This window comes from Pan paniscus, chromosome 2 (genome assembly GCF_029289425.2).
Source record: "Pan paniscus chromosome 2, NHGRI_mPanPan1-v2.0_pri, whole genome shotgun sequence".
In the NCBI taxonomy this organism is placed as follows: Eukaryota; Metazoa; Chordata; class Mammalia; order Primates; family Hominidae; genus Pan; species Pan paniscus.
Genome location: NC_085926.1, coordinates 166,824,708 through 166,852,575, shown reverse-complemented (window position 1 = coordinate 166,852,575; position 27,868 = coordinate 166,824,708). Strand labels below are relative to the sequence as shown.

General features: G+C 37.1%; 1 long non-coding RNA gene across 1 annotated transcript in view; it reads right to left on the bottom strand.

Annotated features, from left to right (window-relative positions):
* LOC129397469 (uncharacterized) overlaps positions 1–27,868 on the bottom strand; it is a 53,802-nt gene that overhangs the window by 9,238 nt on the left and 16,696 nt on the right. Inside the window, exon 2 of the long non-coding RNA XR_008624930.1 lies at positions 2,904–3,159. This is a non-coding gene — a long non-coding RNA (uncharacterized LOC129397469). The remainder of the gene's footprint in view (positions 1–2,903; positions 3,160–27,868) is intronic.

Genomic DNA, 27,868 nt, shown 5'->3' with positions numbered 1-27,868 from the left:
GCTCATGGACAGCTCCGGCAATGGGCAAATCTTAATTTTATGCCCAAGTTTCCTTTTCTGTGAATTAGGGTATGACACCTTTCCTATCTATCCAGATGGATCATTAAGAGAATCTAATGGGAAGGAGCTCTGACACTTGCAATGGCTAATTAATAGTGTGCCCACTTTCTCTGTATCTGTACTGGGAGTAAGGAGTGGGAGTCAGAAAAAGTGAAATTTAAAATAATTTTTTTTAATTGGCTCAGAGAGCATTTTAGAGAAGAGAAATGCATAATTGCATAAATTACAAAGTTTGAGTAAGACAACGAGGGTGAGAAACATGATTCTATTAAAATCAGAATAAAAAACCATGCATTATCCTGAAAGTATATACAAATGTGAAGAATGTTGGATTCTAGGAAATTATTTTTTAAGATTGTTAGGAAGTGAAACTCGGGTCTTTGTTTGGCCTGCTTCACCATACACATACACACATGAGCGCGCACACACACACACACACACACACACACTCTTAATTCCATGCGATTAAGAGCTCCGTTCCTGTCATTTTCAACATGCCACTGCTTCCCAGAACTTGGGGAGGCTTTGCGAGACAGGGCTGCCTAGTTCTTAAGTGTCCATCTTTGCATAACTCTGGTTTCTGAAGAGGTACACCAGAGGAAAAGTGCACACTGTCATTTCCAGGATTTACAGGGAACCAAATGCTTGAGTCAGAAGTTGCCAAGTACACATTTCATTTTGATTTAAAAGACAGTTAATGTCTAAAGTTGAAAAGAACACAAATGATTATTAATAAAATAAGTTACAGTAACTAACAGCTGAGAAGCAGATCTTTTTTACATGCAGCAGATGATGCTAATTTGCAGTTAGGTAGCTAAAGTGGGCTCCTAATAAAATGAGAATCAGTTTTCCGAATGATGGTACAGTAAGGCACTAGATTCTCTTTGAAGATAAAGAGGCAGATGGGGGATTTTGATATGTCACTGGAAAAATCATTTTCTGTAGTTGTACTATAATGCTCTGTTTATACCCCTAACTTCAGTGCCACAACGACTTGGCAAGGAGCCACAATGGCTCACAAATGGATGCTTATGGGGGCATTAAATGGCGCAGGCTTAGTTTCAGACTGGAGAAAATGAAGAGGCTGATGGTAACTGTAAATGTGGACCTTTCCAGTGAATGGTGATATATAAGACTGATGACTAATAAACATACCCTACATGGGAAACATTTGAGTGATGACATCTTTTTTCTTTCACCCTTTTAACTAGCCACAATAGCTGGGATTTTACTTAAGGAATATATGGGAAACAGACTAAGCCCCAAGGCAGATCACCCTGGCAGCTGTAGAAAGAGAAGGCTACACTTTCCCATGTATGTTATCTGCATTTTTCTGATTTAACAACTGCCAGGGGGATTAGCTTGGTCCCCTGCATGCTGCACATTGAATGCCCAAGTCTGGTGGACAACAGTAGCTTCCTGCTCTAAGAGAAAAGAGACAGGTTATTCAACTGTGGCCATGAGGCCCCTGGCTCTAGCCATGGCCATGCTGCTTGGCTTTTTGGACAAATATACCCACAAAGATTCCATGTTATCTTAGGCACAATTCATTTCTAAACTACTTCTTTCCTGTGTCTCAACAAGGAAGATATGTGCACTTCCTTGATACTCATAGGGATATTATGATGAACAAGTGACAAAATTATTATAATTTTGCAAAGCATAAATCATAGTGCAAGACGTCATATTATTGGCTAATGCTATTTTGAAACAAAGAAAGGATTTCTTTAAAACTTGTCAGTGTGATTTACTATGTCCTAATGTTTGCCTGTAGATATATATTTTGGGGTGCAAAATTAGCTTGGTATGCTATTAGACTCTACCACATCACTAAGCATATTCTTACTCTTTTTATCTACTCTGTTTCCTCCTATGTTGCTATACTAGTCCATTCTTTCTTTGTTATAAAGAAATGCTTGAAACTGGGTAATTTATAAAAGGAGGTCTAATTGGCTCACTTCTTTGCAGGCTGTACAGGAAGCACGATGCTGGCATCTGCTGAGCTTCTCAGTGTGATTTATTATGTGCCTAACGTTTGCCTGTAGATACATATTTTGGGGTGCAAAATTAGCTTAGTATACTATTAGACTCTATCACATCACTAAGCACGTTGTTACTATTTTCATCTACTCTGTTTCCTCCTATGTTGCTGTACTAGTCCATTCTTTCTTTGTTATAAAGAAATGCCTGAAACTGGGAGGTCTAATTGGCTCAAGTCTCTGCAGGCTGTACAGGAAGCATGATGTTGGCATCTGCTGAGCTACTGGGGAGGCCTCAGGAAGCTTACAATCATGGTGGAAGATGAAGCAGGAGCTAGCACATCACATGGTGAGAGCAGGAGCAAGAGAGAGAGCGAGCAGGGAGGTGCCACATTCTTTTAAACAACCAGATCTGATGAGAACTCACTCACTATAATGAGAACAGCACCAAGCAGATAGTACTAAACCATGCATGAGAAAACTACCCTTATGATCTTATCACTTCCCACCAGGACCCATCTCCAACACTGGGGATTACAATTCAACATGATATTTGGGCAGGAACACATATTCAAACTATAACAGTTGCTAAAATCAGCCTGGTGCAGTAGCATGTGCCAGCTACTAAGGAGGCTGAGGCAGAAGAATCACCTGAGCCCAGGCATTCATGTCCAGCTGGGAGACAGCGAGGGCCCATCTCTAAAAAATAAAATACACAACTTGCTATTTCTTTCTATTTTTGAACCTAAGTTAGATGACTTTAGGCACACAGGCAAATCATTCCAGTTTTTTGGATATTTTCAGCAACTTGCTTTTCTCTCACTAGAAAAAAAAAATCACTTTAGGATAAAAAAGAACATGTACCTGTTTATCCTCTTCTGGTCATTCTAGGACCATATTCTTGGTCTGCTTCTGGTCATTCCAGGACCATATTCTTGGTTCTACCATCGGAGAAGGGAAGGGGGCACTCCTTTGCTCAGATATACACTTCTTCATATCAACATAAACATAAACTGTTTCTTGATATCTGTAGTACCTCAAAGTCTGTCGGTCTTCTTATTTTACCTTTATTATACAATGCTCAAAGCAGATTCAAGGGTCCAGCCTCTGTGTTAGAGAACTAAATGGAAGATGTTAAGGTCAGCATGACTTAACATGACAATCAGGTCAACATGACCCTTTTCAGGACTAAGTGCTAATCCTGTGGCCAGCTCAAAGAATAATGCTGTCCCCCTCCCCGCAGTTTTTCCTTTCATCACATTTGTTACGAAGACAAAATGTTCTATTTAGAGTCAAGATTGCCTATTTAACATGATGTGGAAAAAGAAATTATAAAGTTATTTAAAAAGTTCTTCCTCCCTACTCTCCATTCTCCACCATTACCCTGCCCAACTACATAAACATTAAAATCCAATCTAGCCCTCATTGTGAGACTTAGGAAGGCATGTTTCTATTGGCAACCAAGTTCCTTAACATCACTGCACACTGACTAGAAAGGAATCAGGATTGACGAAAACACAAAGGTAAGATTTGTTCTAGATGATTTATTCTGCTGTAATTTCTTCCAAAAGCTCCCTATCCCCAAAACACACACACCCTTTTTTCCCTTAAATAAATAATGAGCTTTGAAAGTCCTTTAACCTGTTTTTCTTATAGACATCTTTCTAAAAGAAAATAGAGACAGTATATTCTGGAAGTTTATATAAGTTCCAAAAAAGGAGTCACTCTGGTGCAGTTTCAACCCTCACTACAGCAGGTTTCTTTATGGTGAGTATGACAAAGGGCAGGCTGTGCTGCAAAAATGCCAGCCATCTCTGTGTTCAGAAACCTTCTATCACTCTTCTTGATTTGACATGAAATATTAAACACCAGTTACCAGCAAAAACTTATTGAACACAGATGTCCACTATCACTTTCAAATTGCTAAAGTCAATTTAGGTTTATATATTTTCTTTGCTTCAGCATTCGCATGCAACACAAATGTTCTGTGACAGTAATGATTTCGCAATATACCATTTCAATTAGGAAAGCACGTTGTATATGTGTTTTCATTTTTAAAATGCCTATTTCTTTTCATTTTGAAGCTCTGTGTCCCTCAATAATAATGGGACCTTGGATTGAAAAATAAATAAAAAGAAAGAGCTCCACCTACTGATTCATTTTACAAACGTTTTTTCTGTTCTACTTGAATTGAAAATGCTCTTTGGCACAACAGGGACCTTGTGAACATGTAACTCAAACTGTTTGGTTTGGAAAAAAAAGAAAAAAAAGATACAGGACTTGCCCCCATGGAAAGGAATTGGTTAGAATGGAGCTCTGTCTGTCTCTGACTTAAAAGGCCTCCTCCCCTTTTTCTGTGCCCCTCAGAAGACCTAATTAATAAGTCTGCTTCAGGTTTAGTGCTCCCCAGGGGTATAGGTTAACTGTGGCATTCCCTTTTGCTGGGTTTAACAGAATTCTGGTGAGTCACACATTTTGCTCTACTACAATAATCGTATTCATGTCACTGGCTGCCCCTTCCTTCTGAAGGACTTGGTGGGCGCCCTTTGAAAGGATTTACAGGGCCATTTCTCCCACTGGTGAAACTGGAATTGTTCAATGCCTACCATACTACTTCCCCACACCCACCAGCACCTAGTCTCAAGTGATTTCATAGGGAAGTGAAGAAAAACATCCACTGGGAACCTGGGGGTAACTTAAGGAGGCCAAGATTAATTACTTGAGGAGGAACTGCCTGGGCTGGACACTGGGGGTGCTCTTTGGGAGCAGCATCTGGAACGATGGCCTGTTGTGATGTCTGCCAGCTCTGGTCCCGCTAACTCAGTTGCTCAAAAGCTTCCAGAACCATTTTTAATTCCTGCCTTGGAGCTACTTTTAGGGACGTGTCCCCAGGAGTCTCTCATTGTGTGCCAACCCATGCAGTTTTCTGGTTGTATCACATCAGACTGATGTGACTTATTGGGGGAATATTCTAACCTCTTGACGGGTCACAATGTCCTGGGCCTTCCAGTTTGGACCTTGCTTCCTACATTATAGAATTTCTTTTAAGAAGAACAAACCCTAGACTGTATTTGTCTCATACATTTGAGCAGTGACTATAGAAAATATTACCAATGGGTAATAAGATGGTATCTAGAAACACACAATGGAGTGGCTTCAAGTCCCCTACCTTTGAACCTGTCCGCTCAGTCATGCATTCCATAGACATGATTAACTAACCATAGGACCCAGGTATTCGAGGTCTGAATATAAAATGTTCATTCTTCCCCCAAATGATTCACACATCACCTATCACCGCACAGTTGCCAAACTCTATGGTTTTCTTGTCACACATAAATTCAATAGCTGACCACAGCCAGGGACAGAGATTTCTTATAAATCAAATAACTACAAACATTAGAGAGAGAGGGAGGGGACTCACTGCCACATTTCGGTCAATCAAAAATATGTGTAATGAGAGTCTACTTTGTTCAAGGTGCTGTGCTTGGTGCTATGGGAATATCGAATAAAATATGACTGGCCCTAACTTTGAAGCAAGGGAAATATCTACCTCACATTGGTGCTATGAGGATTATATGCAATTACCCAGCCCAGTGACTGGCACATAGTTGGTGATAGGTAAATGGCCACTATTATCTTTTCTAGTAATGTTATATTTAAGCAATATTTAAAAAATAAAAGCAATGCCCAAAATGGAAGAGATAATGGATTACAAAACAGTTGACCAAGACACTGATTGTTTTGAGATCAGAAAAAAAGGAAAATTCTTGGAATCTGAAATAGGTTTGCTTCATGCAAATTGTATTTTAGCCCTAATTACAATTTACTATTTTGGGAAGCTCACTAAGTTCCAGGTGCTAGGCTGAGCTCTTGACAATTTCATCTCTTTTTGACTTTCACAATCAAACGATGTAGATATGATCACTCCTAATTTACAGATGAGAAAATGAGGCTCAGAGAGGCTTAGTCACAAAGGCCTGACACTGATGCACATGATTTTTCCACCTAATCAAACTGTCTCCATCATAGAATTATAGTCTATTAGAGCTAGAAGGAAATGCAGAGGCCAGCTTGTTCTAATTGCTAACTTGACAGGTAAAGCAGCAGAGGTCCAGAGAAGAAAAGTGATTTGCACAAATTCACACATTTAACTAGTGACATAACTGAAATTAGAAACTAAGGCTTTTGGTTCCAAGTTGGTGTCATTTTCAATATTTTCACATTTTTTTCCCAATGAATCTTAAATCAATAGCACTTATACAATACAAATGTAAAAAGACTGTGTTAAGAAAAATCTTTGTGCTTCACATCAATTTTATATTACCTGTCTTCTTTGCTGGGTAAATACTTAATGATTTCCTATTTCTGAGAAATCATTCTCTACCTCACATTCCACTCCATTTCACCACCAGCACACCCCTGACACTCACAATACACACGACCTATTTTAATTCAGAAGGTAAAATGCAGGCTAAATTTATATCCCAGCATGTGGGGCTTCTTTTTAAGCCCAGACTTAATTGAACCATTCCCTGCCCAAACTCACTTTTCTTTGGGATTTGGAGCTAATCTGTTTACTAAGAACTCTGCAACCTAGGACAAGTATGACAAATATCTACTAATAGATATTAATAATTCATCACAGAATTCTTTTACCCTTTGCTCATGAATGGTCCCAAACTCAATCAGAATACCAGTCAATCAGATTGTCAAGTGAGATGAAAACTTTTTGTTCTCCCTAATCCTTTTCCTTGGTCTAAAATAATTATACTGCTTTGTCCCTCTTTTGTTTCTGTTATAGTGCTCCACCATTTCCTAAAATTTCCTTAAGCACAAAAGCAAATCCAAAAATCAGTAGTTGATTTGCTTTATCTTATCTTTCAGTTCTTGAATTCAATCCTTTTTTACTTTTCTGAAAGTGCAATTGTTTGTCAGAAAGCAAACACCTGTGTAACCCTCAAGACTACCAAATAAAATATTGTCAGTGTCCTTTGTGTCCCCTCTCAATCATTGCCTCTCAAAGTTACCATTACTATGAATGGTAGGTAATTGCTTTTGTTTATACCACCTAAGCTGGCATTGTTAAACATTTCCTTTTGTCCTGTTTTTGAACTAAATTTAAATTGAGTCATACTATACATACATATATATGTATATATATGTGTGTGTGTATATATATGTATATATATGTGTGTGTGTGTATATATATATACACATATATATATACGTATATGGCTTCTTTCACTCAACATTATTCCATGCACTCATGGATATTCCCCAAGTTGTTTAAAAATTCTACTATTAAAGACATTGAGTAGTTTTTAGTTTTGACTATGGTAAGAAATGCTGCTATGAACATTTTTATGCATATCTCTTAATATAAATGTTTTGCATTATCTTAGGTGTATATTAAAGAGTAGAATTACAAGGTCATAACCTACGTGTATTTTCAGCTTTAGTAGACACATTTTTTCCAAAGTGGTGTAGCAGTATACAACCCGATCTCCCTAATATTGATTACTGATATTTTAAAATTTAGGCTTTTTTATAGGTGGTTTTAATTTGCAGTTTCCTCATTACTAATGAGGCTGAATATCTTTTCCTATATTCTGTGTGTTTACTTGATATTTGTCTATCATTCTGTGTGTGTGTGTGTGTGTGTGTGTGTGTTTAGTGCCTTTTCAGTTGTCTTGTCCTTTTTTCTATTGGGTTGTCTGCCTTCTTGTTATTCACATATGGAGTTCTTTATATAATCAGGAAAAAAGTTCTTTGCCAGCAATATGTGTTGAAAGTATGTTTTCCCTCTTAGTATTTTTGCCTTTTCACTTATTTTATTTATTTAGTTAGTTAGTTATTTACTTAGTTTTCTGAGACAGAGTCTCGTTCTGTCTTCCAGGCTGGAGTGCAGTGGCACAATCTCAGCTCACTAAAACTTCTGCCTCTCAGGTTCAAGTAATTCTCCTGCCTCAGCCTTCCGTGTAGCTGGGACTACAAGCACGCACCACCATGCCTGGGTAAGCTTTGTATTTTTAGTAGAGAGGGGGTTTCACCATGTTGACCAGGCTGGTCTCAAACTCCTGACCTCAGGTGATCTGCCCACCTCGGCCTCCCAAAGTGTTGGGATTACAGGTGTGAGCCACCACACCTGGCACCTTTTCACTTTTTTAATGGTATATTTCAATGAGCAGAAATGTCCAGTTTTTATATATAACCTGATTTATCAATCTTTCTCTTAAAGTTAATAATTTTATTTCCCATTTAATAAATTTTTTGCCTGTAGAGATATTATGACTATATTCTACTATATTATCTCTTAGATGCTTTGTTATTTTCCTTTGCACATTTAAATTTTTAATATATATGGAATTGATGTTTGGGTATTATGTAAAGCAGGGTTCGAGCTTCTGTCATTTGTTTCTTTGCATTGTAAGTATTCCCAATACATTGTTAAAAACACCACCACACCACCATATCCCCAATATTATAGCACCACTATTGTTGTAAATCACGTCTCTCTCTCTATATATATACATATGTACATATATATATATATATCAGTCTGTGGAGATATATATATATATATCAGTCTGCAGATGGGCTATTGATCCTATTAATTTGATTATTTATAGCTTCATAAACCAATACCATGCTGTTTCAATTACTGTAGCATTTTAAGTTTTGACATACAGTAGAGCAATGCCAACCATTAATGGTTGGTTAAGGTGGAGATGAGTCTGCAGAAAATACAAAGAAAGAACATTAGAGAAATAATAAAATATCCAGGGCTCAATCCTTGGACCACTTCTCTTTTTTGTCTACACGTTTTCTAGGTCATCTCATCTAGTCTCATGGTTTGAAATATCATCTGTATGCTAATGGATCAAAACTTTATTTCTCCAGCCTGGACTTCTTCTCTGTGTCCTGGACTCAACTATCCCAGAGCCTAAATAGCCACTTGAAAATCCAAGAGTCATCTCAAATTTAACATGTCCCAAACTGCCTCCTCATATCTACCTCTCTCTAATAAACTTTTAGCTCTTTTGCAGTCATTTCCATCTCAGTTAAATAACAATTCAATTATTCCATAAATCTTGGTGTCATTTTAAACTCTCTCTTTCTCACACTCTACACCCATTGCATCAGCAAATTCTTTTTGTTGTGCATGAAATTATATCCCAAATTAATAACGTCTTCCTATTCCCACTGCTGACACTGTGGTCTAAACCACCATTTTCTCTCGCCAGCTTCTAGCTGGTCTCTCTGCCTCTGCCTGGAGAGAAGTCTCCCATAATCTATTCTCTACGCAGAAAACCTAATTGTTATTGTGTTATTGTCCCTTTTGAAAATAGCTTAATGAATTTTACTTAGAGTAAAAGCCAAAATACTCATTATGTTAAACAATCACCTAAATAACCTGATTCTCTGATATCTCTCTGATTTCATCTATTAACATTTTTCCTCTTACTCTCTCTTTTCCAGCTACCTTGGCCTCGGACATTCCAGGCATGTTCCCTTCTTGGTGCTTTCACTTGAGTTGTTCCCTCTGCCTGGAACATCATCAGTTGTCTCCCTGCAGATTGCTATGTATCTGAATTCCTTATTCTGTTTTGTCCTTTAATCCAAAGTTATCTTCTCTGCGAGACCATTCCTGGATGCCCTAAAACTTCACAGTCTGACATCCTTTCATATTTATTTCTATGCCCTATTTTTCTCCCAAACACTTGTAACATTTAACATACTGTCTAACATGCATGTTTTACTTATTTATAGTACTTATGGCCAGAAGGGGAATACGGTAAATGTCCACATAAGTGAGTTTATAAATCTGGTTGGTTGAGGAGTCCATAATCTACTCTATAGAATGCACCTAGAAGCCGCTACATAGTAACTCCATAGGGCTTGGCTGGGAAGTCCTAATTTCTTTGAACTATGTTTTGAAAAAATTATTCATGATTGCCCATTTCTGTGCTTTATGAACATATTTGGGCACTTTGTCTTTTAATATAGTTGAAAGTGGGGAAGATGAAGAGGTAGAACAGGGACAAGAAGAGAAAAATATGCATATGCAAGTCCAGTGTAACCTCATTTGAGCTTAAAAATTCTTGGCAATTTAAGAAGTAGTTGAAAGTTATATCTATAGGTTTAGTTATGATGGTGTCAGTGCAAATGTAGTAAAGCCTGAAATCTGATTGACTTTATTAAAGGCCCAGTTAGTTAATTCCAGGTCACTCACAGTAAATATAAGTTACAGTGTTGTTAGAAAATATTAGCACTATCCAAGCACTCACTCTCCTATGAGGCATACAGTGAGTGAGGTGACTTTCTAGATAAACAAATGGACATTTTGGATTCAAAGACTGTGTCTGTTATGGATTAAGTAATGTCTCCCCACCAAAGATGTTGAAAGTATTATCCTATTACCTGTGACTGTGATCTTTATTTGGGAATTGGGTCTTTGCAAGTGATCAAGTTAAAAGAAGGTCATAAGGGTACAGCCTAATCCAATGTGACTGGTATCTTTATAAAAAGGAAATTTGGACACAGACTGACATGCACATGGGAGAATGCCATATGAAGATGAAGACAGTGATCAGGGTGATGAATCTACAAGCCAAGGAATGCCAAAGATTGCCAGCGAACCACAAGAAGCGAGGCAAGAGGCATGGAACAGACTCTTTCTCACAGCCCTCAGAAAGAAGCAACCCTGCCAACACTTTGATCTCATACTTCTATCCTCCAGAACTGTGAGACAATAAATTTCTGGTGTTTAAGCCACTCAGTTTGTGTTACTTTGTTATGGCAGCCCTAGGAAGCTAATACAGTCCCTATTCTTTTATAGAACAACTTGAGTAAATAATATTTGACTTGTGACCATGTTCAAAGGAAAATAATTTTCATCGAGTAAGATTGCCAAGCATTGAAGAGTCATTATTTTAAAAATAAACTTTCTTTTTTAGAACAGTTTTAGATTTAGATAAATATTGCAGGCCGGGCACGATGGTTCACGCCTGTAATCCCAGCACTTTGGGAGGCAGAGGCAGGCAGATCATGAGGTCAGGAGTTTGAGACCAGCCTGGCCAACATGGCGAAAACCCGTCTCTACTAAAGATACAAAAAATTAGCTGGGCGTGGTGGCAAGTGCCTATAAGCCCAGCTACTTGGGAGGCTGAGGCAGGAGAATTGCTTGAACCAGGAGGCAGAGGTTGCAGTGAGCTGAGATTGCACCATTCCACTCCAGCCTGGGCGACAGGGTGAGACTCTGTCTCCGAAAAAAAAAAAAAGAAAAGAAAAGAAAAAAAAATTGCAAAGATGCTACAGAGAATTCCCATTTCCCCCCAACCACATACACACACAGATTCCCCTATTATTACCATCTTACATTAGTATGGTATATTTGTTATGACTAATGAACAAATGTTGATACATTATTATTTACCCTTATGAATGGATTAGTGCCTTAAGAGCTGCAGGCAAGTAGTTTAGGCTCTTTTTGCTCTTTTGCTTTTCTAAGAACATGGCATTCCTCTCCTCCAGAGAGTGCAGCAACAAGATGCCATCTTGGAAGCAGAGAGCAGTCTTCGCCCAGCATGTAACCTGCTGGTGGCTTTAATCTTGGACTTACTAGCCTCCAGAACTGCGTGAAATAAGTATTTTGTTACACCAGCGCAGATGAACCAAGATACCATGTTACATTTAGTTGTCTTGTCTTTTTAGCTCCTTTTGGCTGTGACAGTTCTTGACTTTTCTTGGTTTTGATGACCTTGACCATTTAAAGGAGTACTGATCAGGTAATCTGTGGAATGACTCTGTTGTGATTTGGCTGTTGTTTTTTCTCATGATTAAACTGAGGATGAGTCTTTTGGGAACAATCACAGAAGTATGTTACCCTTTTCATCACACCTAAAGGGTACATACTATCAACATGATGACATAATTGTTGATGTTAATCTTGATCACCTAGCTGAAGGAATATTTATAAGGGTTCTTCACTGTAAAGTTACTGTCTTCATTCCCTCTTTCCATACTGTATTATTTGGAAAGATGTCACTATGAGCAACTCATACTTAAGTTATGGAAAGTTATGCTTCACTTCATTTAGGGTGGAGAATATACACAAATTATTTAGAATTTATCTGCATGATGAATTTACCTTTTAGTCCATTTATTTATTTATTTAATAATGTCTTATATCAGTATAGACTCATGGATAAACATTCATGAGTATATTACATAACATTATTATAGTTCGGTATATTATAGTTTGAATATATTATAGTTTGGTCATAATTCAACACTAGTGATTTTATTGTTAAAATTGTTCCACCTTTAGTCATTGGAAATTCTTTCAGTTGCCTTCTGCGTTCTTTTGACTATTAAAATTATCTCTTTCTTCTTGAATGAACTTATCTCTTTCTTCTTTAGTTTTTGCCTTTCAAAAAATTGGTACATTGAATCTAAGTTATCAAATTTGTGGGCATAGAGTTGTTTGTAGTGTTTTTTCATTATTCTTTTGATGTCAATAAGAACAGTAGTAGTTGTGATCCCTCTTTCATTTCTGATATTGTTAATTTTTGTCTTTTTTGTCTTGATTAGATTACTTAAAGGAATAGCAATGTCATTGGTCATTTTGAATATTTGTGCCCTAATTTCTATTATTTCATTCTATTTGCTTTAGGCTTAAATTGTTCTTTCTGTATTTTCCTAAGTCAGAAGCTTTGATTATTTCTTTTGGATCCTTCTTTTTTCTAATTATTTGCATTTTATGCTACAAATGTCACTCTAAGCCAGGTGCTGTGGCTCACACCTGTAATCCTAGCATTTTGGGAGGCTGAGGTGGGTGGATCACTTGAGCCCAGGAGTTCGAGACCAGCCTGGGCAACATGGCAAAACCCCGTCTCTACAAAAATTACAAAAAATAGTCAGGCATGATGGTGGGCACCTGTAATCTCAGCTACTCAGGAAGCTGTGGTGGGAAGATCACTTGAGCCTGGGAGGTCAAGGCTATGGTGAGCTGTGATCATGCCACTGTACTCCAGCCTGGGTGACAGAGTGAGACCCTGTTTCAAAAAAAAAAAAAAAAAAAAAAGTCACTCTAAGCACTGCTTGTGTTGTATCCCATCCTTTTTAATATTTTATTTTCATTTTTATTCAGTTCAAGGTATTGCCCTTAAGACTTCTTTGACCTATGTGTTATTTAGAAGTGTGTTGTTTAATTTCCAAATACATTGGTATTTTCCATCTGTCTTTCTTTTATTGATTTCTAGCTTAATTCCACTGTGATCTCAGAGCATCCTTATATGATTTCTATTATTTTAAATTTATTAAGATGTGTTTTGTAACACAGAATATGGTCTATCTTGGTGAATTTTCCATGTAAGCTTGAAAAGAATGTTTATTCTGCTACTGTTGGAAGAAGTATTCTACCAATGTCAATTAGATCCAGTTGATTGATGCTGCTGTTCAAGTCAACTATATCCTTACTTTCTGGCCTGTTTGATTTATCAATTACTGAAAGTGGTGTAGTGAAGTCTTCTGTTATGAGTAGATTGTCTATTTCTCCTTGCAGTTCTATCAATTTTTGCCACGTGTATTTTTATACTCTGTTGTTAATTGTATACACATTAAAGATTTTTGGCAGGGCGCGGTGGCTCACGCCTGTAATCCCAGCACTTTGGGAGGCCAAGGCGGGCAGATCACGAGGTCAGGAGATCGAGACCATTAACCCGGTGAAAACCCCGTCTCTACTAAAAACACACACAAAAAATTAGCCAGGCGTGGTGGCGGGTGCCCGTAGTCCCAGCTACTCAGGAGGCTGAGGCAGGAGAATGGCGTGAACCCGGGAGGCGGAGCTTGCAGTGAGCCGAGATCGTGCCACTGCACTCCAGACTGGGCGACAGAGCTAGATAGACTCTGTCTCAAAAAACAAAAAAAGATTGTTATGTCTTCTTGGAGAATCAACCCCTTTGCTGTTATTTAAGGCCTTTCTTTATCTCTGACATGTTTTCTTGTTCTGAAGTCTTAGTTTGAAATTAATATAGCGACTTCAGCATTCTTTTGATTAGTGTAATGACATATCTTTCTCCATCTCTTTAGTTTTAACCAATCTGTGCCATTATATTTAAAGTGGCTTTCCTGTAGATAACATATGGTAGTGGTTTTAAAAAAATCCACCCTGACAATCTTTGTCTTTTAAGAGGTGTATTCTGATAATTTATATTTATTTATTTACTTTAATTTTTGCTTTTTTTTCTTTTGTAACCTTTATTTTAAATTCAGGGGGTGCATGTGCAGGTTTGTTATCTGAGTATATTGTGTGATGCTGAGGTCTGGGGTACAAATGATCCCATCACCCACGTACTAAGCATAGTACCCAAGAGCCTTTCGACTCTCATACGCCCTTTCCCATCTAGTAGTCCCTGGTCTACTGTTGCCATCTTTATGTCCATGAGTACCCAAGGTTTAACTCCCATGTATAAGTGAGAACATGTAGTATTTCAGATCATTTACATTTAAAGTGAGTATTGATAAAGTTAGATTAGTATCTACCATGTTGTAACTGTCTTCTATTATTTGCATTATTATTTGCATTATTGTTATTTGTTCCCCATCATTTTATTTTATGCTTTTTCTAATTGAGAATTTTATTTAGCTCCATTTTATCTCCTCTCTTTTCTTGAAAAAAAAAAAAAAAGTCAGTGGTTGCCCTAGAGTTTGCAATATATATTTTTAATGAATCTAAGTTTAACATAAAATAGTAGTCTACCATTTCAGTTGTAGGGGAAGTAACTTGTAAGAGATTATTCCCAATTCCTCTTCCCATTTCCAACGACATTGCTATCATTCATTTCACTTATTTGCATGCTATAATCATTCAGTAAATTATTACTATAATTACTTTAAACAATTATCTTTTAGATAAATTAAGGATAAGAAAGATAAAAGATTTTATCTTACCTTCATTTATTTCTTCTCCAGTGTTTTTCCTTTATTGATGTAGTTCCAAGTTTCTGGACCTATATAATTTTCCTTTTTATTTGTCTGAGTCCTTATATTTCCCTCACTTTTGAAGAATGATTTTGGTGGATACAGAATTCAAAGTTGGTGGTTTTATTTTTTCAAAACTTTAAATATTTCACTCCAGTCTACTCTTGTTTGCATGGTTTCTGATAAAAAGTGCATTGTAATCCTTATCCTTGCTCCTTTCTAAGCAAGGTATATTTCTTTTTCTGTTTTTGTTTTTGTTGTTGTTGTTGTTGTTGTTGTTGTTGTTTTGATAGAGTATTGCTCTGTCACCCAGGCTGGAGTACAGTGGGCTCATTACAGATAATAGCTCATTACAACCTCCAGCCCCCGGGTTCAAGTGATTCTCGTGCCTCAGCCTCCCAAGTCGCTGAGATTATGGCATGCACCACCATGCCCAGCTAATTTTTCTATTTTCAATAGAGATGGGGTTTCACCATGTTGGCCAGGCTGGTCTCGAACTCCTGGCATCAAGTGATCTGCCAGCCTCGACCTCCCAAAGTGCTGGAATTATAGGTGTGAGCCACAGCACCTGGCCCCCTCTGGCTTCTTTCAAGATTTTCTTCTTGTCTTCAATTTTTTACAGCTTGAACATAATATATAAAGTTATATATTTCTTATTATTTATCCTGCTTAGTGTTCTCTGAACTGTGTCTGCAATTAATTTTGTAAAATTTTCAGCTTTCTTTACTTCAAATATTTCTTTACTTAAGTTTCTTTTTTTTTCCTTCTAGTACTCCAATTACCTATACATTATACCTTTTAAAATTGTTTCACAGTATCTGGATGTTCTTTTCTGATTTTTTTTCTATCTTCAAGTTCACTGATTCTATTCTCAGCTGTGCTTGGTCTGTTCGTGAGTTCATCAAAGGCATTCCGAATTTCTGTTAGTATTTCTGCTTTCTAGGATTTCCTTTTGATGATTTCTTAGGATATTATTCCTCTGATTACTTAATCCATGTGTTCCTGAATGTTGTCAACTTTTTGCATTATAGTCCTTTGGTTATTATTAATAGTTGTTTTAAAGTCTCTGTCTGATACAGGTTGAGATCCCAAATCTGAACATTCAAAATACCCCAAAATTCAAATCTTTTTCAGTGCTGATATGATGTTCAAATGAAATGCTCATTGGAGCATTTTAGAGTTTGAATTTTCAGATTTGGGATGCTCAACTGGTAAACATAGTGCAAATATTCCAAAATCTAAAAACATTTCTGTCCCCAAGCATTTTGGTTAAGGATATTCAAAAATCTATGCCATACTCAAGTCAGATTTTTGATGTTTGCTTTGTCTGTTCAGATCGTACTTTTTCCTGCCTTTTAGCATGACTTGTAATGTTTCTTTAAAAAAAAAAATGGTGTGTCAGGTAATGGAAAGTAAGGTGAGTATGTCTTAGTGTGAGGATTTATATTAGTCCAGCTAGGAGATGGGCTTTGTTTAATATTTGCTATGGCTGTGCGTTCCAGAGGCTTAAAACTTTTATAGTGTCCTTTTTTTGTCTACCCTATTTTCTTTGGACTTTTCTAAGAAATTCTTTGATAGAGTCTGCATCTTGCAGTTATTTCAGCTTTAACTCACTGTTATTAAACAGAGTCCTGTTGGTATGGTTGTAAAACACTGAAGGGGGGAAGCTTTCTATAATCTTATGATTACATTTCAGTTCTTTTAGTGGGCCTGTATCCCTGGCCTGTGTCCTTCACAACTGTTTCTTAGCTTTTTACATCCCTTAAGTGATACAGGAAGGCTGAGGATAAGGGGGTAGGCTAGGAGTAGGGGGTAGGCTGGGTTAGAGTCAGGAAAATGCTTTTCCCTCAGGTGATTTTGGCAGTGGTTTTGGCAGACTATTTTCATCCAAAAAGTAGGCTTTTGTTATGGAGAACACTCAGAGCATATTTCACAATGATTAGTTTTCACCTCAAATTCCCAGAACCACAAAGTGATCTTTCTTGGCTCTTTACCATGACAACCTGGTGGAATTCCTAGAGGTCAAACCCACTACAGTGTTGAGGCCCTCATAGGACAGTGATTGCCCCAGGAGAGAGAAGCTAGCAACCATAGTTTAAATACAGATACTCCTTGACTTACAATGAGTTAAGCTCTATTGTAAGTTGAAGATGTCATAAGTCAAAGATGTATTTAATACACCTAACCTACCAGATGTCATAGCTTAGCTTAGCCTACCTTAAACATGCTCAGAACACTTACATTACCCTACAATTGGGAAAAATCTAACACAAAACCATAATAGAAGTATGGTTCCCACTGAATGCATATCACCTTTGCACCATTGTAAAGTCAAAAAATTGCAGGTTGAGCCATCGTAAGTTGGGGACTATCTGTATTCCTAAGGGTAAGTTCAGTGGAAAATAGAGCTTCAATCCCCACCAGGACTCAGACAAAGCCCCTAGGTTGATCTGTTCTACAAATTACAACTCCGTCTCAGGAACATAATTGGGCAATTGTTCTGTTATGTGTTATGCGTTTGGTGCACTGTTCTAAGATATTCATATTTAATTTGCAGATATCTTTCACAAGCTATCATGTATAATTAAACATTCAAATCAAATCAAAATGTGAAAGCCATCATTTAAAATTTCATAAATCTGTACAAGTAACATCTGTTGTTATTTGGTATTACCTACTCCATGATCTTTGAATACAAATAAAGACTCAATGCAAATAAAGATTCATTTCTTTTACTTCTCAATCCTTATTATTCTTCCCTTACCAGGTTAATTCTTAGAAGCAATGATCCATCTTTTCTTCTTGAAATTCTCTCTCCTTCTTGCTGTTGTTATTTTAATAGGTGTTATATTTTAGAGCAGTTCACAGAGAAATTTAGTGAAAGGTACAGAGTTCCCATATACTCCCTGCCCCCACACATACATAATCTCTCCTACTATCAACATTCCACATCAGAATGGTTCATTTGTTACAACTGATCAACTTACATTAACACATCATCAGCCTTTATCTATAGTTTACATTAAGGTTCACTCCTAGTATACATTTTATGGATTTCACAGATGTAGGATGACATGTATCCATTCATATAGTATCATAAAGAACAGTTTTCACTGGCCTAAAAAGTGCTCCTCTAATTCATCCCTCCTTCCCCACATTCCCCGACAACCACTGATTCTTTTATTGCCTCCATAGTTTTGCTTTTTCCAGAATGTCATATAGTTGTAATCATACAATATTTAGCATTTTCAGACTGGCTTCTTCCACTCAGTAATATGCATTTCAGGTTTCTTCATGTGTTTTCATGGCTTGATGGTTCATTTCTTTTAGTGTTCAATGATATTCTGTTTTGAAAATGTACCACCATTTACTTATCCATTCACCCTACTGAAGGATATGTTATTTGCTTCCTAGTTTTGGCAATTATGGATAAAGCTGCTATAAACATCTGTGTGAAGCTTTTTGTGTGAATATAAGTTTTCAACTTTTTGGGTAAATACCAAGAAACTCACTTGCTGGGTCATATGGTAAGATTATTATAGCTTTATAAGTCTTAAAGTTGGGTACTATTAGTCCTTCAACTTTGTTATCTTTCAACATTGTGTTGGTAAGTCTGTTGTTGTCTCTCCAAATAAACTTTAGACATAGTTTACAAATATTCACAGAATGATTTGCTGGAATTTTGACTGGGATTGCACTGAATGTAGATCAAGGTGGGAAGAACTCACATCTTGATAATATTATATTTTTCTCAGTGAATATGAAATATCCATTTATTTAATTCATTGATTTCTTTCAGCAGTGTGTTTTATGTTTCATCATATAGATCTTGTACATAATTTTGTTAGATTTATTCCTAAGTGCATACCTAAGATATGCTTAAGGCATAACTCATTTTATTGTGTTTCACTTTATTGCACTTCACAGATACTGTGTTTTTTACAATTAAGTGTTCATGGCAATCTTCCATCAAGCAAGTCTATTGGTGCCATTTTTGCAACAGCATGTGCTCACTTCATGTCTCTCTGTCACGTTTTGGTAATTTTCACAATATTTCAAACTTTTTCATTATTATTATGTCTGTTTTGGTTATCTGTGATCAGTGATCTTCGATGTTACTATTGTGATTGTTTTGGTGTGTCACAAACTGTGTCCATATGAGATGTTTAACTTAATCAATGAATGTTGTGTGTGTTCTGACTGATCCATCATCAAACCATTCCCCTGTCTCTCTCCCTTGTTTTGGCCTCTCTATGCCCTGAGACACAAAAATATTAAAATTAGGTCAATAAATAACCCTACAATGGCCTCTAAGTATTCAGGTGAAAGGGAGAGTCACATATTTCTCACTTTTTTTTTTAAACTTTTAAGTTTAGGGGTACATGTGTAGGTTTGTTACATAGGCAAACTTGTTTCATGGTGGTTTTTGTACAGATTATTTCATCACCCATGTATTAAGCTGTTTCTCACTTTAAATCAGAAACTAGAAATGATTAAGTTTGGCGAGGAAAGCGTGTCAAGAGCTAAGGTAGGCCAAAAGCTAGGGTTCTTCTGGAAAAAATTCAATTATCCACAATTTTCCTTTGCATTGTGAACTCTCCTTAATTCTATAAAGACTGAGAGAGGTAAGGAAGCTACAGAGGAAAAGTGTGAAGCAAGCAGAAGTTTGTTCATGAGGTTTAAGGAAAGAAGTCCTCTCCATAACGTGATGGTGGAGGGTGAAGCTTCAAATGCTGATGTAGAAGCTACAGCAAGTTATCCAGAAGATCTAGCTAAAATAATTGATGAAGGTGGCTACACAGAACAACATATTTCCAATGTAGACAAAACAGCCTCATATTGGAAGAAAATGCCATCTGAGACTTTCATAGATAGAGAAAAGTAAGTGCCTGGCTTCAAAGCTTCAAAAAATAGGCTACCTCTCTTGTTAGGAGCTAATGCCATTGGTAACTTTAAGTTGAAGTCAATGCTCATTTATCATTTTAAAAATCCTAGGGCTCTTAACAATTATTCCCAGCCTACTTTGCTTGTGCCCTATAAAAATGGAACAACCAAGCCTGGATGAGAGAGCATGTCTGTTTACAGCATGGTTTATTGAATATTTTAAGCCCACTATTGAGACCTACTGCTCAGAAAAAAGGATTCCTCTCAAAATATTATTACTCATTGAAAACACACCTGGTAACCCAAGAGCTCTGATGGAGACGTGCAGGAGATTAATGTTGTTTTCATGCTTGTTAACACAGCATCCATTCTGCAGTTCATGGATCAAGAAGTAATTTTGACTTTCAAGTCTTATTATTTAACGAATACATTTCATAAAGCTATAGTTTGTATAGATAGTGATTTCTGTGATGGATGTGTACAAAGTAAATTGAAAACCTTCTGGAAAGGATTTACTGTTCTCAATGCCATTAAGAACATTTATAATTCATGAAAGAGGTCAACATATTAATATAAACAGGATTTGGGAAGAAATTGATTTCAACCACCATGGATGACTTTGAGAAGTTCAAGACTTCAATGGAGGAAGTAACTGCAGATGTGGTAGAAATAGCAAGAGAACTAAAATCAGGAGTGGAGACTGGAGATGTGACTGAATTGCTATAGTCTCATGATCAAACTTGAATGGGTGAGGAGTTGCTTTTTATAGATGACAAGGAAAGTGGTTTCTTGAGGTGAGGTCTATTCCTACTAAGGATTCTTTGAACATTGTTGAAATTACAAGACAGCATTCAGAATATTACATAAACATAATTAATAAAGGAACAGCAAGGTTTGAGAGGATTGACTCCAATTCTGAAGGAAATTCTACTGGGGGTAAAATACTATTAAATAGCGTCTCACATTACAGAGAAATCTTTGGTGAGTTAAAGAGTCAATCAAGGTAGCAAACTTCATGGTTGTATCATTTTAAGAAATTGTCATAGCCATCTCAATCTTTTCTAAACATTACTCAGATCAGTCCACAACTATCAACATCAAGGCAAGATTCTCCACAAGCAAAAAGATTATGACTTGCTGAAGTCTCAGATGACTGTTAGCATTTGGAAGCAATACTGTATTTTTAAATTAAGGGATATATATTGCTTTTTAGACATAATGTTACTGCATACTTAATAGACTATATATAATGTAAACATAACTTTTATATGCATTGGGAAACTAAAACATTTTTGTGACTTGCTTTATTGCAATATTTGCTTTATTGCAGTGGTCTCTACCTGGACCCTCAATATCTCAAGGTATTGAGATATTTTATTTTTTAGGGTGCTAATGTAAATGGTATTGTGTTGTTAATTTCAAATTACACTTACTCATTGCTAATGTATAAGAAAGTGATAGACTTGTATCAATCTTGTATCCTGCAACCTGGCTATATTTGCTTATTAGTACCAGGAGGTTTTTTGCTGGCTCTTTCGGGTTTTCTACACAATTATGTCACTTGTGAATAAAGACAGCTTGATTTCTTCCTCCCTTTTAGTTGTGAGACCTCTTTCTCTTGGTTTTGTCCTTTTGTCTTCTTGATCTCTTCTTTTAGCAAAATATATTGTCTAGAGAATATGTAATTCATCTACAGTAATATGCTCTCTCTACCAAGAATTTTTCCTATGCACTCAACTTTGTCATAAATTGACTTCCAATTAAAAAAGCCTGAAGCCCACATGGGGATTATAAGGAATCTTAGACCATTTTATCTTGCTTTCATACATTTAACTTATATATAACATGAAAAAGAATTAAACCACAGCGAAGAGTATTTCTGATGAAAAAATAAAATTTTTTAAACTCATTTTTAGATATCCATGGTAATTCAACATGTTTTACGGCTCCAAGAAATCAATGAAATAATCTGGATTATAATTACCTGATATAGGCTGGGCACAGTGGCTCATGCCTGTAATCCTAGCACTTTGGGAGGTTGAGGCCGGAGGATTGCCTGAGCTCAGGAGTTCAAGATCAGCCTGGGCAACACGGTGAAACCCTGTCTCTACTAAAAATACAAAAAAAAAAAAAAAAATTAGTCAGGCATGGCAGCATGCACCTGTCGTCCCAGCAACTCAGGAGGTTGAGGCAGGAGAATTGCTTGAACCCGTGAGATAGAGGTTGCAGTGAGATGAGATCACACCACTGCACTACAGCCTGGGTGACAGAGCAAGACTCTGTTTCAAAAAAAAAAAAAAAAACCTAGAACCATTTTAATACCCTGAAAATAAGAAAACTATTAAAAAAGAATAATTCAAAATGTTTACTATATATAATGTCTCTTTAACACAAAACAAAACAATATTAGCATTTTATTTATAACAGAGCAAATGTCCTGGTCCAGGCAAACAAAATAATAACAATATATATTATTAAAAGGTTTCCTTTGATCATACAACATGAATTTTTCCCTAATTCTCAGCATGTATTCTCAATTATCAAGAACATAAAAATGGATACTTCCTGATAGGCAAAAACAAAAACAAACCCTTAGATTCTTAGATACAACAATGGTGTTTGATTTTCCAAAGGGCTAAATGATTTAAACAGTTATAGAATAGATCTGTGGTATTAACATTTCTTGGAGGAGCAATTATGAAGAAGATATCCAAAGGGGTGCCTTAGTGGAGCAACAATGGATAACAGATTGAGAAAAATTGCTTGAGGATTATCTCAGATGCAATTTGTTATGAGTTGAATAATGTCTTCTCCCAAAAGATATGTTGAAGTCCTAAACCCCAGTACTTCAGAATGTGACTTTATTGGAAATGGAGTCATTGCAGATGCAATTAATTAAGATAAAGTCATACTAGAGTAGGTTGGATCTCTAACTAAATCTGAGTGGTGTCTTTATAAGAAGATACCCATGTAATGAGATAGACACAAGATGAATGCCGTGCTAACCATGCTATGCATCTGCATCGTAAGGCATGCCAAAGATTAACAGCAAACCACCAAAAGCTAGAAAAAGAATTCTTCCCTACAGGTTTCAGAGGGAACATGGGCCTGCCAACAACTCAGTTTTAAACTTTCACTATACAAAACTGTGAGACAATAAATTCCTGTCTTTTTGAATCACCCAGTTTGTGGTACTTTGCTATGGCAACACTAGGTAACCGATACACATTCTTTCATGCATTTATTCATATGTTAATCCACAAACACGTTGCCTTCTCTTTGCCTCCATCTTCTCATTAACTTATTCCTTTCAGTACACCTCCTCTTCCCTTCCAATGCAAGAGGCAGCGTCATTGCTAGCCATCTTGAGCTCTTAGAACACCTGGAGTATTTTGGGTCACAAAAGAGTTGATATGGTTTGGCTCTGTGTTCCCACCCAAATCTCATGTTGAATTGTACTCCCATAATTCCCACGTGTTGTGGAAGGGACCTGGTGGGAGATAATTTGAATCATGGGGGTGGTTCCCCCATACTGTTCTTGTGGTAGTGAATAAGTCTCACGAGATCTGATGGTTTTATCAGGGCTTTCTGCTTTTGTGTCTTCCTCATTTTCTCTTGCTGCCCCCATGTAAGAAGTTCCTTTCACCTCCCACTATCAGGTCTCTGAGCCCAAGCCTGCACATATATCCAGATGGCCTGAAGCAACTGAAGAATCACAAAAGAAGTGAAAATGGCCAGTTCCTGCCTTAATTGATGACATTACCTTGTGAAATTCCTTCTCCTGGCTCAGAAGCTCCCCACTGAGCACCTTGTGACCCCTGCCCCTGCTTGCAAGAGAACAACCTTCTTTGACTGTAATTTTCCACTACCTACCCAAATCCTATAAAACTGTCCCACCCCTAACTCCATTTGCTGACTCTTTTTGGACTCAGCCCACCTGCACCCAGGTGATTAAAAAGCTTTATTGCTCACACAAATCCTGTTGGTGGTCTCTTCACACAGATGCACATGACATTTGGTCCTGAAATGAATTTGCCCCTGCCCAGGGCTGGCAAATTGACTTTACTCAAAAGCCCTGAGTCAGGAAACTAAAATACCTCTTGGTCTGGAAAGACACTTTCACTGGATATGTAGAGGCTTTTCCCACAGGGCCTGAGAGGGCCGCTGCAGTCATTTCTTCCCTTCTGTTAGACATAATTCACTTTCTTGCTCAGCCCCAACCTCTTCCCAGACACCAGCCCTCTAGGCGACTATCTTCCAGTCCTCCAGCAGGCTAGATAGGAAATTCGCTAGGTTGCTAATCTTCTCTTGCCTAGTCCAGATTCCCAGCCATATAAAGACACGCTAGCGGGAATCAGTTCTTGTTAAGAATCCGATCCCTCAAACTCTACAACCTCATTGGACCAGACCCTACTTAGTCATCTGTAATACCCCAACTGCCTCCACCTGCAGGACCCTCCCCACTGGGTTTACCATTCCAGAATAAAGCTGTGTCCATCAGACAGCCAGCTTGATCTCTCCTCTTCCTCCTAGAAGTCGCAAGTACTTATCCCTACTTCCCTTAAAGTCACCCACATTTCTAAAGAACAGTAGTGACCCTTATGAGCCTAATACATCCTTTCATTTTGTTAGGTCTATTCATCCTTACCCTACTCTTTGCAATAGTGCTTTATGCAGTCACCCCTACTACTTAGACTGCATCCTAAAAACTTTTCTTCCTTGCTGTCTTCTGTCTAGTCATACTCTTATTCTTCGTTCTCACTTATCCATGAGTGTCCACCCTTGTCTACACTACTGGCTTATATTTTTTCTCCAAACCATCATAGCTGGTCCTGGTCTTATCCCCTAACCACCACTCTTAACTCCCTCTTACAGTGGATAAATGACCTTTGCTGAAAAAACATACTCCAATTCTTTCCCCTACTTTACATTTCTAGTTTTGCCTTACACAAGGTCTCTTCTTCCTCTGTGGCTCCTCTACCTACATGTGTCTACCTGTTAATTAGACAGGCACATGTACACTAGTTTTCCTTATCTCCAGTGGGAGATAATTTGAATCATGGGGACAGTTTTCCCCATACTGTTCTTGTGGTGGTGAATAAGTCTCACAAGATCTGATGGTTTTATCAGGGGTTTCCACTTTCGCATCTTCCTCATTTTCTCTTGCTGCAGCATGTAAGAAGTGCTTTTCCCCTCCTGCCGTGATTCTGGGGCCTCCCCAGGCATGTGGAACTGTAAGTCCAATTAAACCTTTTTTTCTTCCCAGCCTCGGATATGTCTTTATCAGCAGTATGAAAATGGACTAATACAACAGTAAACTTGGTAGGAATACTTAAGGTCATTTAATCTAAGTGTATTTTTACCTGTGGTGAAGCTGAATCTTCAACAGATTATGATAATTTATCATAATGCCCATGATAATTTTAGGACAAAAAGTTGTACTAGAACATGAAGCTCCAGACTACAGGTTGGTTTTTTGTTTGTTTGTTTTTCACAATATGCTGGTTTTACAGGCATTGTGAATTTAATCTAACTTTATTCACTTCAACAAAGGCAATTTATTATCTGTATGCTTTTATTATAAATACATTTCCAAATGTAAAAATTACTGCTTTGTCAGGCCTTTTACACAGATTTCAAAGGATCAGACTGGCTTAATATAACTATAATACACCACTTTTGATCTTATTATTTTGCCCTGAATGTTACATTCAGCATCAAATCATTTTTGGCAGTGCTTAGAATAAAGGGGGGGTATCTTCCATGAAATATTATTTCCAGAATACATTTACCCTGGATCTTCATTCATTCATTTTCAATTGTAATAATGAATTTCTTTCCTTATTCTCAAGGAAACAGTCGAATTGAAAAACTCTATAATCTTCTCAAGGAGTCAAATAGTTCTTCCCAATCACAATATTTACTATGGGAACACAAAATGTTTTAACTTCTATTGTCAAATGAAAGGTTTCATATTCTTGTTCATGACCCAATACTGCCCTTGGTTTATGTTTATACTCTTCCTGAGATGGAATAGAGGTTGGGGTGAGAGGGAGAAAGTCTCAAGCTTAATCCAAGATGGTAGACTATGTCACTAACTATGGGCATGCATCAAGTCAGATATTCTAGATTTTGCTTTCCAAAGCACAGAGTTGCACTCCTCATCTTTTTTTCTCAAACAAAACTGATAAAGTGGTATTATGGAAAAGTTCATGCTTCAAGGAACATAACACAGTATAGTTAATGCATCAATTTTATTCATTAGGCAAACATTTATCTAAGGCCAGCCATGTGCAAAGCACTATGCATGGTCCTGAGGAAACAACACTAGGAAAGCACAGATGATAGTTTACTTTGACATAGTTTTAAACTTGGTGGAAAAGACAAGAATTGAGTAAGAATTTAAAATGTGCTCAGTCATATAAAGAAAATTAGGGCGCTAGGAGGACTTAAAATATGATCAGAGAGTGTGTTGGTAGCATGGCTGTTTTAGTGCAGAGAAACAGAGGGCTTCTCTGAGAAAATTATGTCCAAGCTAAAATTTCCTGGATGCACAGTACTCGGGTAAGCATGTTGAGTCTAATTGAGGAAGATTATCATATTAAATTATATAGGCCTGCTTTAAGTGAGAGTTAAGTTCCTCTTGCTCTGCAAGGCAATAAACAACTTCAGAAAAAAGTCTTTAGTAAGGCTAACACTGGTGTTTAGAATGTTTTTGAAAAGGTGAAAACTTCTTACGCTGAAAATTTATTATAAACAATTAGGAACAACTCACACTAGTATTCCTTCTTCAAAAATGGAAATAGCAATGAGAGAGTGCTTTTTACAATGATATAGTAGTTTACTGTAGCCAGCCTCTCAGTGGAAATGATAAAATTGTGTGGTTGTCAGAATATTTGCTACAAAGGGGAAAAGAAAAAATCTGAGGCAGCAGTTTCTCTTAATGTGGTAATAGCCTAGTCATAAAAGAACATCCTACTTCATTGTCATGAATGTATGAATGATTCCCGTAGTTTACCGTGAATATTTTTACCATTTACAAGAAAACAGCTGTTACAACTAAAAGAATGATTAGCTGCTAAGTACATAACAAGTTTCTTTTTAGGACTGCTTTCCAAAGTACCCCCATTTCACCCTTCACTTCATTTAGGTGCATGCATATTGACATAAGAGGGCATTTCCAGAATTTTCTGGATTAAGTAGAAGCAAATTCTTAAATAAGTCCATAAGGTAAAGTTTCTGCTATTCTCAGAATTTGAGCATTTCATTGAGTTTACTCCATCCCATTTTCAAAGAGTAAAACCCTTCTCCCACCCTCCAGAATATATCTTCAAGGTTAATGTTTAAGAATTAATTAAGCCTAACCACCTCTTAAGAGATAAGTAAGTAAATAGGCTAGTCATGATAACAAAGTTTCCAAGAGTAGACATAAAGGAATGTTAATGCATCTTTCATAATGGAAACAATAGCTTTAAAATCTTAGACTTAAAGTAACTATGGTTACAAAGCCTTGTACTGCTTTACCTTCACTTGGTTCCTTTCACTGGAGATCCACCTCTGTCATCAGGAGAGAGTCTCCTTGTGCTAATGGCTCTCAGTTTGTCATCATGAGAATATAAACATTAAATACCTTATGAACTGAGGGTGTAAATTTCTTTATCTGCTTAAGAAATGTCTTTTCAAGAAGGAAGATTTAGTCAACAAAGAAGAAAGTGTTCTCAGTTTAAGCTAACTTTTTAAACAAAAAGCATTGGCTTTCTGTTGTACCTGAAGTGTTTTGTTATCAATGATTACCAGGCCAGCTCTTCGAGTCTTTGTAGCCATCTTCCTGATGTTGACTAACTACTTTAAAAAGAATCTTTGCAGATACTTAGGGTGAAGAGGTTAAGAAGAAGGTATTATCAGAAAAGAATACTGGATTTAGGATGAATTGCTGATGACATCTCCTAAAAGAGCGTTAA